General features: G+C 40.0%; 1 long non-coding RNA gene across 1 annotated transcript; it reads right to left on the reverse strand.

Annotated features, from left to right (window-relative positions):
• Nucleotides 1–1,032: 1,032 nt before the first annotated feature.
• On the reverse strand, nucleotides 1,033–12,141 carry LOC125169051 (uncharacterized). The gene is made up of 3 exons (XR_007153416.1): nucleotides 12,009–12,141; nucleotides 2,639–2,749; nucleotides 1,033–1,212 (listed from the first exon to the last, which is right to left on the reverse strand). It is a non-coding gene; the product is annotated as an uncharacterized LOC125169051 (long non-coding RNA).
• Nucleotides 12,142–14,464: the final 2,323 nt, after the last annotated feature.

Raw genomic sequence — 14,464 nt, forward strand, 5'->3', positions numbered from 1 at the left:
AACTAGTAAGTTATCCGTACTTTCTACACCACACACACACACACACACACACACACACACACACACATCACAAAAGCACAGAGGGATGAAGTAGGAGCAGGATAACGATAGTAAAATCTCGAATTCAGAAAGAGGAATAGAGACACATAAAAGGCATCAGGTCATGGTTATGTGAAAATCATGTAGGGCAGGAATAAGATTGCTTTTCTTCTAGAGCAGTGGGGGAAGCTTGATGGTTTGATTCTTGATATTTTTCCCTAATCAGTTATATGGGCATATACTGAATGACCATGCAAATTAGGATAGCTTCCAAATAATAGGGTACGTCTTCCATTCTTACAACCTCTTATTTTAACAACGTAGGGGCATGCATACTCACTGTCACAATCACCTGACCGCCATCCTAATAAAGGGTCACAGAACCATCCTATTTACAGCACATTAACCTCGGGCAAGCTCTCTACAGAACTCTCTCCAGCACAGGTAGTTACTCCCTGCCTCCACTCTTTGGGAGTTTTATTCCTAGTGGCCTATATACCACTGCCTACATCTCCCCCTCAGTGTGGCCCGCCACAATAGGGAACTTTAACTGAATTGTTGTAGTGACCACAAGAATGTCACAGAGATTTTGAACCGGGTAGAGTGCAGTGGCACTGTATTACATAGTGGGTGTCTAAAGTCAGTGCCAAGGCAATCAGCAGATGTTGGTTAAATTACTCTTGGAAAATATCGTGGCAAATCTTAATGGGGACTACCATACAGTCTTTCAAATTAGTGACTCCAATAGAGCAAGTTTCCTTTAGGTTTGGATTGGACCATTGTTTCACAGGTTTATCATCAGATGTGTTAGATGGATTAAGATTAGGGTATGTGTTGAAAACAAAGAGTATGTATTTTTAAACACTAGACCACTATTCGTCCAGTTAAGAATCTCTCCCTGTGAGGAAGTTCAATCTCATTCAGAGAGAGGGACAGCAGACAGAATGGCTTGCACAACTTAAATTTGTATTTGTTTTTTCTCTGTGTTTCTTTGCAAAGCATATAGAGTTGATTTTATGTAAGTTAAGCACACACAGCATGAGACTTCATACAGATTACGCTGTCTGGTCCAGAATGATTGCTGTTTAGAGACAATTTTGAGGCACACCATCTTCCTGTGGATGCAGATACCTTTCCATGTCTCAAGTCGTCTGGCAATTGCATTCGGACCCACTGCAAAATTTCAGGGAATATGTTATATAAAGAGTCAAGAAAAACTTATATAACACTACATATATATATATATATATATATATATATATATATTTAATGGGCACACATGTATTGCTTGCTATATTTAACCATAAGCACAATTGAATTGGAGAATGAGGATATAATGGTTCAATGGAAGAAAAGTGCTATATAAATCAGAGGCTATAAATGCACTACATATAAAAAGTCCTAGTGCAATGTTAAAATTTAATAACTTTGGATGAACCTATGACAGAAGCAAACGGCAAGTATCATGTGAAAGCATATTTCATAAACTCTAATGCGAATATTTAATGCCCTTTCATTTGGTGCTTACGGGGCTCTCAGAAAGTTATGCATTATTGGCCCATTAGTTTTCCTAAAAGCAATGGTCAACATTAAACTTACCTTCCTGTAGTTTTGCAGCTTTACATTTTTCCTGATCTTTGATGGTGACAATTTGTACCAGTGCCTTCTTCCAGCATAATGCTGGTTTTGCTATTCTGTTCTGAATACTTGACAGGGCACTTTCACTTTCAGATCCATTTACATGTTGACCAATTTCTTGCCATCTTGTTCACTTATTGCCAAAGCAATGCATCTATTTGAACTTTAGTAAAATTTCACTTTGTTCATCAGAGGGCATTATTCAGCATGTGTTGAGTACCCACTCTGACTGAAAACTAAACTAGATGACAAAACTGATTTGTATTTGTGCTACCCCTTCTAAACTATGAGGTTATTCTTGTCCTTGAAATTTAAGCAGAAATGATTATCATCTCTATTAACTCCTAACTTTCTGGTAATCTATCTGTTTTGGTCTTTTTGGTTTTTATGCACTGCAGTACTACACTAATCAATCTAATTCCTATGACCAGGACAAATCCTCCCAGTATACTCCTTTTAGCCTTATATGTGAGGGCAAAGGTTAAAATGTACTAGCAAGAGGAACCAGCAGAAAAAAATTTTCTTTTATTTTTCCATACAAAAAGAGATAGAAACATTAATGAAAGCCTACTTTACAGAGGTGTGGGTAGATTTAAAAGAACAAACAAAAGGGATTAGTGACAGAGGAAAGTAATCCCCACCCAAAACTGAAGAGATAATAGAAGGAAATAGAATTACCAGAGTCTAATGAGAATAGGACACTGTAGTCTGTAGTCATATAAGGCTATAGCTATTGCCAAAAATGTAATTTTGATGTAGAAAGGGAACAAGGAAAACATAATCCTCCTTTGTCTCACCTGCCACTCCTATGTCTTACTGGTATTTTTCATGGGATGAACCCAAAAAGAAATCTGCAAGCAAGGGTACCTTGGGAATGCAATCTGTAAGGTTCACCCTCCTTGATATTAAACAAGGCAGAGAAGTATGGAGAAGACTAGAGTAGGACAAAAGGGAGGATTACCTGGCAGTTACAGGGACCTCAGGGGTTATTTCTTCACTGACAGCTTCACAGGGCCTGTTTTTCTTTAGGATATCTTCCCCATAGTTTGCAATCATCTGGTGCTCCTAGAACCTGAATGACACTAGGTCTTAGACTCACCCAATCACCATGTGAGGGCCGTAAAAGGGGCCCATTTGTCAGTCCTCTTCAAATAAGAACACCCAAAAGGCTTTGCATAAATGGCATTCTGTCATGGAGCACTCTACTCATTATCCTTTTCAGAAAAACATCTATAAAGGGGAACATTTCAGCCATTTCCTTGGTAAGAGTCTACCTCCTCCTGGGTTACCTCAATGAGGCCATCAATTATAGCTATGTACTGCTTTCTTGAGGATTGTAGTCCCTTCAGGTTTCAAGGTCTTTGGATTTTAAGAGGCTATTTCCCATGACCAGTCAATGATCAGTCATACCAATCCTTAAAGAAAACTGGCTATGCCACCCCAAGCAAATACCTCCCACCGTCAGGATGAGCCATTGATCTTTGACCTTTTGACTCATGTCTGAAAAGCCATGGTAGGTGCTAGACCAAGTGACTAATTCATCATACCAACAGTCACGCAAGCAAAAATGCATGACCAACAGTGCACACACAAGCCTTCTGGAACAGACTTTACTGGGGGTATTGCTTAAAGACAAGCAGGTTTTCCACTGACATCTGAGAGGCAACTTACAGGGATCTAGCAGGGCCAGACGCCTGGCTCTAGTAAAGGAAACTACCTTGCATTGTACATTTAAGATGCGTGATGAAAGAAAATATCAGCTTCTCCCCTGCAGGGACTGCCACATGTCAAAACCTGGGTCGCGTGTCTATCTCATTCCAATTATGGCTGATAGAGCGTCAGCCTCTACCTGGCATTATCCGAGGCCAGATACAATTGAACAACATATGAATTGGCCTATCCACCACCTCACCCTTTATCAAGATGAGCTGAACTCAGAGATAGCCACTTTCTAAAGGAACATTTCAAGTAGCCACACTCTATCAAGTCAGTCTTTGAAAAAGTAGCCCTTCACGCTTGTTTCTTTATGGGTTATTTTTTCTTTTTTTTTTTTTGGAGGGAGAAGGAGTTTTATGCTTAAAAGTTTAAATTCCAACATTAAAAATTTTTTTCTGGAAAAGGGGGGCACCTGGGTGCCTCAGGCAGGGTTAATTTTGGGTCCAATTTTGGACCCAAATTAAGCCTCCTGTGAACCCAGTGCCCACGACACTGGAGCCTCCCGTGAACCCAGGTTAATTTGGGTCCAATTTTGGTTCAGGTCATGATCTCAAGTTGGTGAGTTTGAGCTCTGTGGCAGGCTCTGTGCTGACAGTGCAGAGCCTGGAGCCTTCTTCAAGTTCTGTATTTCCCTCTTTCTCTGCTCCTCCTCCACTCACACTGTCTCTCTCTTTCTCTCTCTCTCTAAAAATAAATAAACATTAAATAATTAAAAGTTAAATTCCTTTTTTAAAAGTCTCTAATATTTATATTTAAACTGGTATTGATATTTTATTAATGTTTATAAGTATACAAAACAAACATATTTATCCTGTTATAAAAACATTAACTACTATTTAATACAATAGGGATTATATGAGCTTACAATAATCACATGAGCTTACTTATGTATCCCCCAAAGATTCATGTCCAAAGGATGGATTTTAGTAATGGCTGGAACTCACATATATTAATGGAAAGCATAATTTAGGTCAGCGAAGTCAACATTCTGTTGTTATTTACCTATGATCATCATTTCCTGTCAGTAATGATGTGGTTGAATCTCACCAGTGTGTACGTTTCATAGTTGTATTCCATATGTTTATAATTCGCTGCCAGTCAAAAGGATAGGCATCTTATAAGCAATTACCCTTTATGATAGGATTAGAGATAGGACTTATGTGTATGGATCTAAGAATAATGTTACCTAGGGGCACCTGGGTGGCGCAGTCGGTTAAGCGTCCGACTTCAGCCAGGTCACGATCTCGCGGTCCGTGAGTTCGAGCCCCGCGTCGGGCTCTGGGCTGATGGCTCAGAGCCTGGAGCCTGTTTCCGATTCTGTGTCTCCCTCTCTCTCTGCCCCTCCCCCATTCATGCTCTGTCTCTCTCTGTCCCAAAAAAATAAATAAACGTTGAAAAAAAATTTAAAAAAAAAAAAGAATAATGTTACCTATTTAAGGATACCTCTTACGTGGCAGTTGATGATGACTGGGGAAATGCCTGTACTTTCCCTTTGTATCATTCCACTTGGTTATATCCATTCATCAGTTTGGCTTCATCATCCGTAAAATTTTAGGCTAAACCCTATAGATTTAAGATATAGGTAGAATGCACACTCCTACCTCTGTACTCATTCTTCCATTTGACGAATTTTTATTGAGTTAGTATGAACAACTATGTCAGTTCGCCTGGAATTCAGAAGCTTCCTGAGATATTCATCTTTTAGTTGTAAATAAGGGCTAAGCAAACAGGGAGGAGTCGGTCATCCTATGAACTTATTACGTACCAACCATAAGAAAAGTCCTATTCCTTGCGCAGAATACATGAATAGATACTTTTCCAAAGAAGACGTCCAGATGGCTAATAGACAAATGCAAAGGTGCTTAACATCACTCATCATCAGAGAAATACAAATCCAAACCACAAGGAGATAACACCTCACACTTGTCAAAATGGCTAAAATGAACACCAAACAACAGATGGTGGCAAGGATGCAGAGAAAGGGGAACACTTTTGTACCATTGGTGGGAATGCAAACTGGTGCAACTCCTCTGGAAAACAGTATGGAGGTTCCAAAAAAAAAATTAAAACTAGAACTATCCTACGGCCCAGCAATTGCACTATTAGGTGCTTATCCAAAGGATACAAAAATGCTGATTTGAAGGGGCAACGTGCACTCCAATTTTTATAGCAGCATTATCAATAATAGCTGGATTATTGAAAGAGCCCAAATATTCATATATTGATGGATGGATAAAGAAAATGTGGTGTGTGTATTATGCTAAGCAAAATAAGTCAGTCGGAGAAATACAAAGAGAAATGAGAGATTCCACTCATATGTGGAATTTAAGAAACAAAACGGATGATCATAAAGTAAGGGAAGGAAAACTAAGGTAAAAATAGGGAAGCAAACCGGAAGAGGCTGTTAAGTACATAGAACAAACTGAGGGTTGCTGGAGGGAAGATGGGTGGGGGATGGGTTAAATAGGTAATGGGCATTAAGGAGGGCACTTGTTGGGATGAGCACTGGGTGTTATATGTAAGTCACAAATCAATGGCTTCTACTCCCGAAACAAATACTACACTGTGTGTTAACTAACTTGAATTTAAATTAATAATTTTGTTAAAAACAAAAAGTCCTATTCTTATGCGGCCATGTGCTAGTGGATAGAGACAATAATATGTTGGATACGACAAGTCCTAATTAATAATATAATGGCAAAAAAGGCTTCTAATTTTGGTTAGGGTGGCCAGAAGATGCATCGAGAAGAGGGAGTATAAGTGAAAGAATTAAGGAAATGAGGTGACATACATGTGACCATTTGGGGAAGAGATCAGAAGCCAAAGAAACCAGAAGTCAGAGTCCCTGAGATGAAGGTGTGTTTTCAGTGGTCTGGTAACACGAAAGAGGGTAATCTGGAATGACTTGAGTGACTGAGGAGGTATCACCCAGAGGTGAGGTGAGGAAAGTAATGTGGCCAGAAAGCATTCAAGCAAACGGACCATTGTAAGGACTTGGACTTTGGAAACTTTTAAGCAGAGAGAGAATATGCTTTCGCTTACACTTAAGAATCATTGTGCTGCTCTGGGGCGCCAAGTGTCCGACTTGGCTCAGGTCATGATCTCAGGTTTTGAGTTCAAGCCCTGCATTGGGATCTGTGCTGACAGTTTAGAGCCTGGAGCCTGGAGCCTGCTTCAGATTCTGTGTCTCTGTCTCTCTCTACCCCTACCCTACTCTCTCTCTCTCTCTCTCAAAAATAAACATTAATTTTTTTTAAAGAATCATTTTGCTGTTCTGTTGACAGCAGAGCATGGAAAACGGGCAAGAATTAAGAATGGAAATCAGTTTGGGGACTACTCTAATAATCCACATGAAAGGTAACAATGATTCAAACCAGAGAAATAAATGTGGAAGTAATGGGAACTGCTCAAATCCTGGACATATGCTGAAGGTAGAGTGACCGTGTTTCCTAAGGGACTGGGCAAGATATATGGAGGTAATAGAAGAATCAAAGACGGTCTAATACTTTGACCTAAGCAACTAACATTATTGAGTTGTTTGTTATGGGAATGGGAAAACTGAACAGAGTAGCACTACGAGGAGTGGGGACCATCGGAAGTTCCGTTTGGTGCATATTATATTCGAAATGTCTATTAGCCCTCCAAGAGGATATTTGAATAGGCAGCTGGCTATGCAAGTCTAGAGTTCAAGGGAAAGGTATGAGTTTGTTAGTGTTTAAAACCATGAGGCCAATTGAGTAAAGATATAAAAGGAAAGAGATACAACGACTGATCCCTGGGCCACTCCAAACTTTAGAGGTCTGGAAGAAAAAGGGGACAAAGAACAGCAGAGAAGGAATAAAACGGGAGTATATGCTGTCCTACAGGCGAAAGCAGTATTTCACGGAAGAGAGAGCCATCAGTTGCATTGTAAGCCGCAGGTAGGGGGAGCTGGGGAGGAACACAGCGTGGCTTAACCATGAGGTCAGGTTAGTGGTGCGGAGGTCAGTGGGGACTTTGGAAAGAGCGGTGGCGGTGAAAAAGCCTGATTGAAGTGGGTTCCGGACGGAATGGCAGGAGCTACATTGGAAAGCATGAGTATATATGACACTCCTAGGAGAGTTGCTGAAAATGAAGAGAGATAACAGAGGCAGAAACTTGACGCAGAAGCAGGGTGAAGACAGGTTTTAAGGGAGTTTTTAAGGCTGGGGGAAAAAAAATAGCGCATGTGTGTGCCGTCGAGAAAGATTCAGAAAGGAGGAGAAAGGTTGATGGAGAGGCAGAGAGAAGGGAGAATGAAGTCCTTAAGCAGGAGTAGGAGAGAAAGCACAGGGGGTACAGCATCGTGACGCTCAATGTTCTTAGGAGCAAATAATAGAACCTACTTAGTTTCCAAGAAAAGGATTTACCAGAGGTGTGAAGCACTCATAACAATCTCTAAACAGGACTGCTCCCTTAGAGACCTGCCTTCTCCTGCTCTGACCTCCACACCAGCACCTGGGTGTGATGGCCAGCACAGTGGCCGCTGTGACCGAGACAAAGCTGTCTGCTTCTGCTACCGCTTTTGGAGAGAGGAATCTGCAATACCTGTGTCACTGCTTGAAACGTGGTGTGGCTGGATGCGCTCCTGTCCCGTGCAGGTACAAAGCGCCGGAGAGGAAACGGAAGCCCTATGTCTGGCTTCTAATTTGAAGAATTTTTTCAAAATAAAGAAAGATGTTCAAAGATATCAAGTGGTCAAAAAGACACGGCAAATGTCTCTGCTAACGTGGTTCTTGTATTGCAAAGTTTAAACTTTTCTTGAATTTTTAAAGAAGACAGAAAAGAATTCAAAACGTATTCCTACAGGGGCACCTGGGTGTCTGTGGGTTAAGCGTCTGACTCTTGATTTCGGCTCGGGTCATGATCTCTTTCTTGGTCGATGAGATCGAGCCCTATGTGGGGCTTCTCACTGAGCTTGGAGCCTTCTTGGGATTCTCTCTCTCACTCACACTCACTCTCTCTCTGTCTCTCTCTCAAAATAAATGATAATAATAAAATAAAATGTATTCCCATATAATACATATTCATAAAAAATGGATTAGCCAGTGTTAGAGATCTTCATTTTTTTGGTCACCGATTTGTCCCTCCCTCCCCTCACTTTACATGTGTATATGTGGATCTATTATATGCATATATATTATATGCACGTATAGAGATTTTATATATATTTATACCTCTATATTTACGTATAGGCATGCATGCACATACACACAAATTTTCTTATCTTCGCAAGGCTTGAAATGGAATCAGCACTCACGTATGAATAAAAAAGAACTTAGTAAAGTTTTATTCTGTCATTCTACATTAACGGACTCAGGCAATTTGTGTTCAAAGTAAGCACATTATGTCAAACACATGTTCAGGTTCAATGTTTGTGCTTATTTGCTTACTTTAGCTCTGAATGATGATTCCTATTTCTAAAGCAATTGGAAGAATTTGTAGTCACAGGACATGGTTTGCACAAACAAATATATATTAAAGAGATTTTTTAAACCTATATGCGACCTAAGCAACACCAAATAGCTCATTATTTTACTCAGTAATCCCTTAACATAAAATTCCTTATTTAAACTTATTTCTATTTAAAGTCTCTATACCAGAAACTGAATTAATATATTTGCATAATATAATGTCTCTCTTTGGGATAATAAAACCTTATGTTTTATGCATTCAAAACTTTTAAGGAGTCATATCTTAATTTTTTCCTCCTAACCTAAAATAAAACTCTAATTAGAATAAAAGTATACTTTTTGGTAGAATATTTAGCATGATTTAAGCAGGGAATTTATCAGATTCTCAAACAGAACTTTGAAGAATCAATATAACATTCTGGGTTCCAACTTTATTGTTAATGACTTTTCTTAGCAGCTTATTGAAATTGAACTCAGCAGCTTAACCTAACTCCAATATTTTTATGCAAAAACACTTTGGGAATGTATAATCCAAGGAGTCACGTGAGCTCTGTAAAGCCCCAGGCCCATTCCATGCACACATTTTGGGGAGCAACTTGAACAGGTTTTAGCTACTCTGATAACTAGTCACCACTGAGGAAATTTCTGTGTCCAAAGACAAACCAACATCCACGGTGCCCTTGGCTTCTAGGGTCTTTGTAGCTATGGTTACCCCCTAAGCACCATAAAGGGGATGACTCTGGGAAAAAGCCTAGAGTAACAGGGACTAATTATCACTTCCAAAATTACCTATAGGAGATAAAGCTCAGTAGACCAAGCACCTAGGTAAGATATGGCCTAGACTGGATAAGTGAATGAAAAAATATAGCGATTGAAGTATAAGTTTACTAGTGTCGGTTGATGAACAAAGGAAATGAGAATGATTAAGTGGGCTAGTGACCACTCAGAACTCTGAAAACTTCGGAGTCTACAAAACTACGGAGATATGTTTGCCAGAAATTTCTGTTTCTTTATTAGAGTGATAAAAAGGTCTTACAACTCCCAATTTTTTTCTAACTCCAACTTACACATACACACATGTGTACATAGACACTCTCCACAGGTTTATCCATTGATATTTGGTTTTGGTTACATATATATATATATATATATATATATAATGATGAATGTCTTCAAAGATATTTAAGGCACCTGAGCATCCAACAGTTAAGGTTGGCTACTGGCTGTAAGTAGTAAATTATTGTTAACAGATTGCTTTTGTTTGTTCATTTTGCCACATGTATTCATAATAAAGTTCAAGTAACTGTTAAGAACTTTGCAGAGTTCTCTTAGGAATGCCGAAACGAAAACACACAAGAAAACTGAAGCCTTTAAATTCAGAAGTCCAGGTATGAATCTTGACTCTGCCAGTACTTATTTGGGCAAAATACGTAATCTCTCTGTGTCTGAGATTCCTCATCGGAAGCATTAGGAATAGTGATCTCTCACCCAGAGAGTGGGCAGAAAATGACATCCAGCATGCAAGTAAGATAACTGGAATGTCATAGGGGCAAAATAGAAAGTTAATTATCATTCATTAGATCTGTCCTCTGGGTAAGAAAATTGTGGGGAGGGTATGGGACATGTAAAAGAAGCTTTTAATTAAAGTATGACAATTTCTAATATGGAAGTATGATATGGAGGAGAAAAAAAAGTGCAATCAATTTAGAATGACCATTTTCCCTGGGAAGAATTTGTTTATCTGCCTTTTGAGATACAACAAAAGTTCATCTACAAGATGAGGCTTAGTTGGGATTTTTCATACCTTAGGAATTACAGCATGTTAGCTGCCTGAGGCTTCTGAAATGCAGATGGGAAAGATAAATAATGACGTGAAACATTTGGCAAGTATCTTGGGGTGGGGTGGGGTGGGGTGGCGCTGGGAGGAGGCATTCTACAAATAGACATCGGGACTGAGAACACCTTTGCCAATTCACCCTTTCCGTAATCGGGCATCTCTCACGCCCCTATATATGTGTTAGAAGCTGGGGTTCTAGAAGAATGGAGAACATTAAGGATTAATTTAATGAATCCAAGCCTGTTTAATGCCCAGTTACCTGCACCCTAAAGCTTGGAACCTTGCAGGTGAGCATCGGTTTACGTACACAACACCCATCTGTCCTACTCCACATATACATACGCATTTTTTGAATTAGGATGGGGATCAAGGTCTCAAGAATAGAATATCAAGTACCGGGCTTTCATTATTTCTGTATGTAGGTCTAAGAACATCAGAAGATGTCATGGCATCTGGGTGGCTCACTCAGTTAAGTGAACGACTTTGGCTCAAGTCGAGATCTCATGATTCGTGGGTTAGGCCCACATCGGGCTCTCTGCTGTCAGCAAAGAGTCAGCTTGGGATCCTCTGTCCCGCTCTCTGTCTGCCCCTCCCCCACTCATGGTCCCTCTCTCTCTCTCAAAAATAAATAAACATTAAAAAAAAGAGAAGGCATATAATATAATATAATATAATATAATATAATATAATAGGGGCGCCTGGGTGGCGCAGTCAGTTAAGCGTCCGACTTCAGCCAGGTCACGATCTCGCGGTCCATGAGTTTGAGCCCTGCATCGGGCTCTGGGCTGATGGCTCAGAGCCTGGAGCCTGTTTCCGATTCTGTGTCTCCCTCTCTCTCTGACCCTCCCCCGTTCATGCTCTGTCTCTCTCTGTCCCAAAAATAAATAAACGTTGGAAAAAAAATTTTTTTAAAAATATAATAATATAATATAATATAAAATGCTATCATTGTAAAGGGAGAAAGGATGCAGCCAAGGAATTAGGAAATGGTCCTAGAATAGAAAAACACTACTGAGATTGCCTGTCTACGATGAGATAAAAAGCCATACTAGAATTAAATCAACACACTCATTTCTTCATCAGGATAGTAGTGCTACTAAAAGTGACAGAAGGAAAGCAATCAGCTAAACAGTTGATTTACATTCTGGCATAAGCCAGATGTCTCAGGATGGACCAGTAGCAAAGACCTTGCAGACTTTATAGTCCACTGCTGGCTCCATTTTGAGTAGCATAGCCATGGAGGAAAAGAAAAGAGAGAATTTTTTTAAAAAGGGGTAGAGAGTGGTTAGCCAGGTAAAATGTCACATAATTCAGGCAAGACAAAGGCTGTAAAAAAAATATCTCACCTTATGTGTTAGATCGTGTCTGGCAATCTTTGAAAGAATAGTTTGGGGAGAAAAGCAACGTTAGCAGGTTGGTTACTGAAAAGAATAAGCATGTGTGTCATTCAGCTCTGGACTGCCCGCTTCTCGCGTGATACCTGATGGCTGGTAAGCCTGAAGTGGGAAAGTTCGAGGTGATTATGAGGTCATTCTTATTCTGCATCGGTCATTTACTAAGCTACTCAAAGGAGGTTAAAGAGAGTTAGCCAACCATTGATTCTGCATTCCCAAAATATTATCAGATAGTTTTGAAATACAATAATAGGTCAGTTATCATTCTCATAATTTTACTGGTCACAGGAGGAACCATGACCACTCTATCCTTCACTGCTGCACACACCTGCACACAAATCTACACGGGTAATCTAGAGTTGGTAGTGGGGCCAGAATAATGTGTTCAAAGTACAACCTCAAGTGAATAGAGCAAAGGGAAAGGACAGACTTTGCGCTCCAGGGGGTTTATCTGTTCCCCACAGAGCATGATGAACATACAAGTGAATAGCTAGAATTCCCTGTTAGCCTCTGAGTAATTAATGCATCTTACATTCATGAATGGACACCAAGAGTACGCTTATACTGATGAGCACGGGGTAATATACGGAACTGTGGTATCTCTACAGTGTACAACCGAAACTAACAGAACACTGTATGTTATCTGCCCTGGAATTAAATTTTTTTTAACAAATAAATGGGGCACCTGGGGGGCTATAATTGGTTGAGCAACCAACTTCGGCTCAGGTCATAATCCACAGGTTCCTGAGTTCAGGCCCCACCTGGGGCTTGCTGCTATCAGTGCAGAGCCCATTTCGTATCCTCTGTCCCCCTCTCTCTCTCTGCTCCTCCCCTGCTCATGCTCTCTCAAAAATAAAAAAATAATAATAAATAATTAGAAGTAAATAAATAAAAAGAATAAACACCATAACTCAATCAAGGTATATTTGAATTATACAGTCTTGGCTCAGTCAAGCCTCCAAAATTTGATCCTGAAATAAGATGAGAAGAAAAGTATAGTAGTCTAAGGACACAAAGAACTTGATTCTGGATGGAAACCTGTGCCAATAGCTCACCTTGCTAGCTTTCCGATCTTGTTTTTTTTTTAGCCTATGCCACAATGAGAATGTGGCAGGGTTGTTTGCAACAGCATTCTCTGTCGTGGCATCAGAGCAGAAGTAGTAAAGGGCTATAGGGCACATAAGTGAATCCATAAGTGACGGTGTAATCTCTTCAATAAAAGAAACCATTCTAAGAATAGAAGAAGATTATGGACTCAGGAAAAGAGGGTCAAGAGCTGCTTTAGAAAAAAGTGTTACATAGTTAGTCATGGATTTCCAGAGTCTTTTTGAAGTAAATTAGGGGCGCCTGGGTGGCGCAGTCGGTTGAGCGCCGACTTCAGCCAGGTCACGATCTCGCGGTCCGTGAGTTCGAGCCCCGCGTCGGGCTCTGGGCTGATGGCTCGGAGCCTGGAGCCTGTTTCCAATTCTGTGTCTCCCTCTCTCTCTGCCCCTCCCCCGTTCATGCTCTGTCTCTCTCTGTCCCAAAAAAATAAATAAACGTTGAAGTAAATTAAAAAAAAAAGTAGTCCCCTTCAAATAAGAAATATTTCTGAATATGCTAGTCTGTTTCTAAGACCTAGGTTGTCCAACAGACTTTACTGCAATGGTGGCTATGTTCTATATCTCTGCTATCCAATATAATAAACCACTAACCACATGTAACTAGTGAACACTTCACATGTGGTTAGTGTGATGGAGGAAGTGAATTTTAATTTTATTTAATTTTTATTGACGTAAACGTAAATAGCTACGTGTGGCTGGTGGCTACCATACTGGACAGCAGAATCCAAGACCTTAAAAAGAGCTGAGCAGGGTTTGGGCTTAATCATTTTGATTGTAATCCTGCCAGTCCTGTCTTCTCACTGAGAAATGAGAAACCACCGATAAAAAAAGATCTGTTGCACGTAGGGACACAATCCTAGAGCAGCTTGATAGCTGCCTCACAGGTCATAAGGACCTAGATCTCAATATTATTTGGCCAAATGGAGAAATCACTATCCCTTGGTCCTAAATTAAAAATAATCATCTCAAGTTTGTATTTTTTAGCTTTTCTTATGGAGAAAGTTTAGATACAGAGTTCAGTCATAGTCAGAGAATACAGAATTGGTGGGAGAGACGTTAAATATAAAGGGAATGCTAAGTGCCATGTGGGGACAATTATTTGTCAGTCTCCTGTTTATCTAGGGGTTTGTATCTTTTATCCTTACTTCTGGCTTTCTAATGAATCTCATAATTTGAATCTTAACAAACAACATATGGCCAACATGCTGCACTACACTTCACAAGCAATAAATGGCCATTTTCTTTGCCTCTTTAAGCAGATAATATCCACATGGAGATTCCGTGGGGTTCTTCCCCATGCTGTTT

This window comes from Prionailurus viverrinus, chromosome B3, assembly GCF_022837055.1.
Source record: "Prionailurus viverrinus isolate Anna chromosome B3, UM_Priviv_1.0, whole genome shotgun sequence".
NCBI lineage: Eukaryota > Metazoa > Chordata > Mammalia > Carnivora > Felidae > Prionailurus > Prionailurus viverrinus.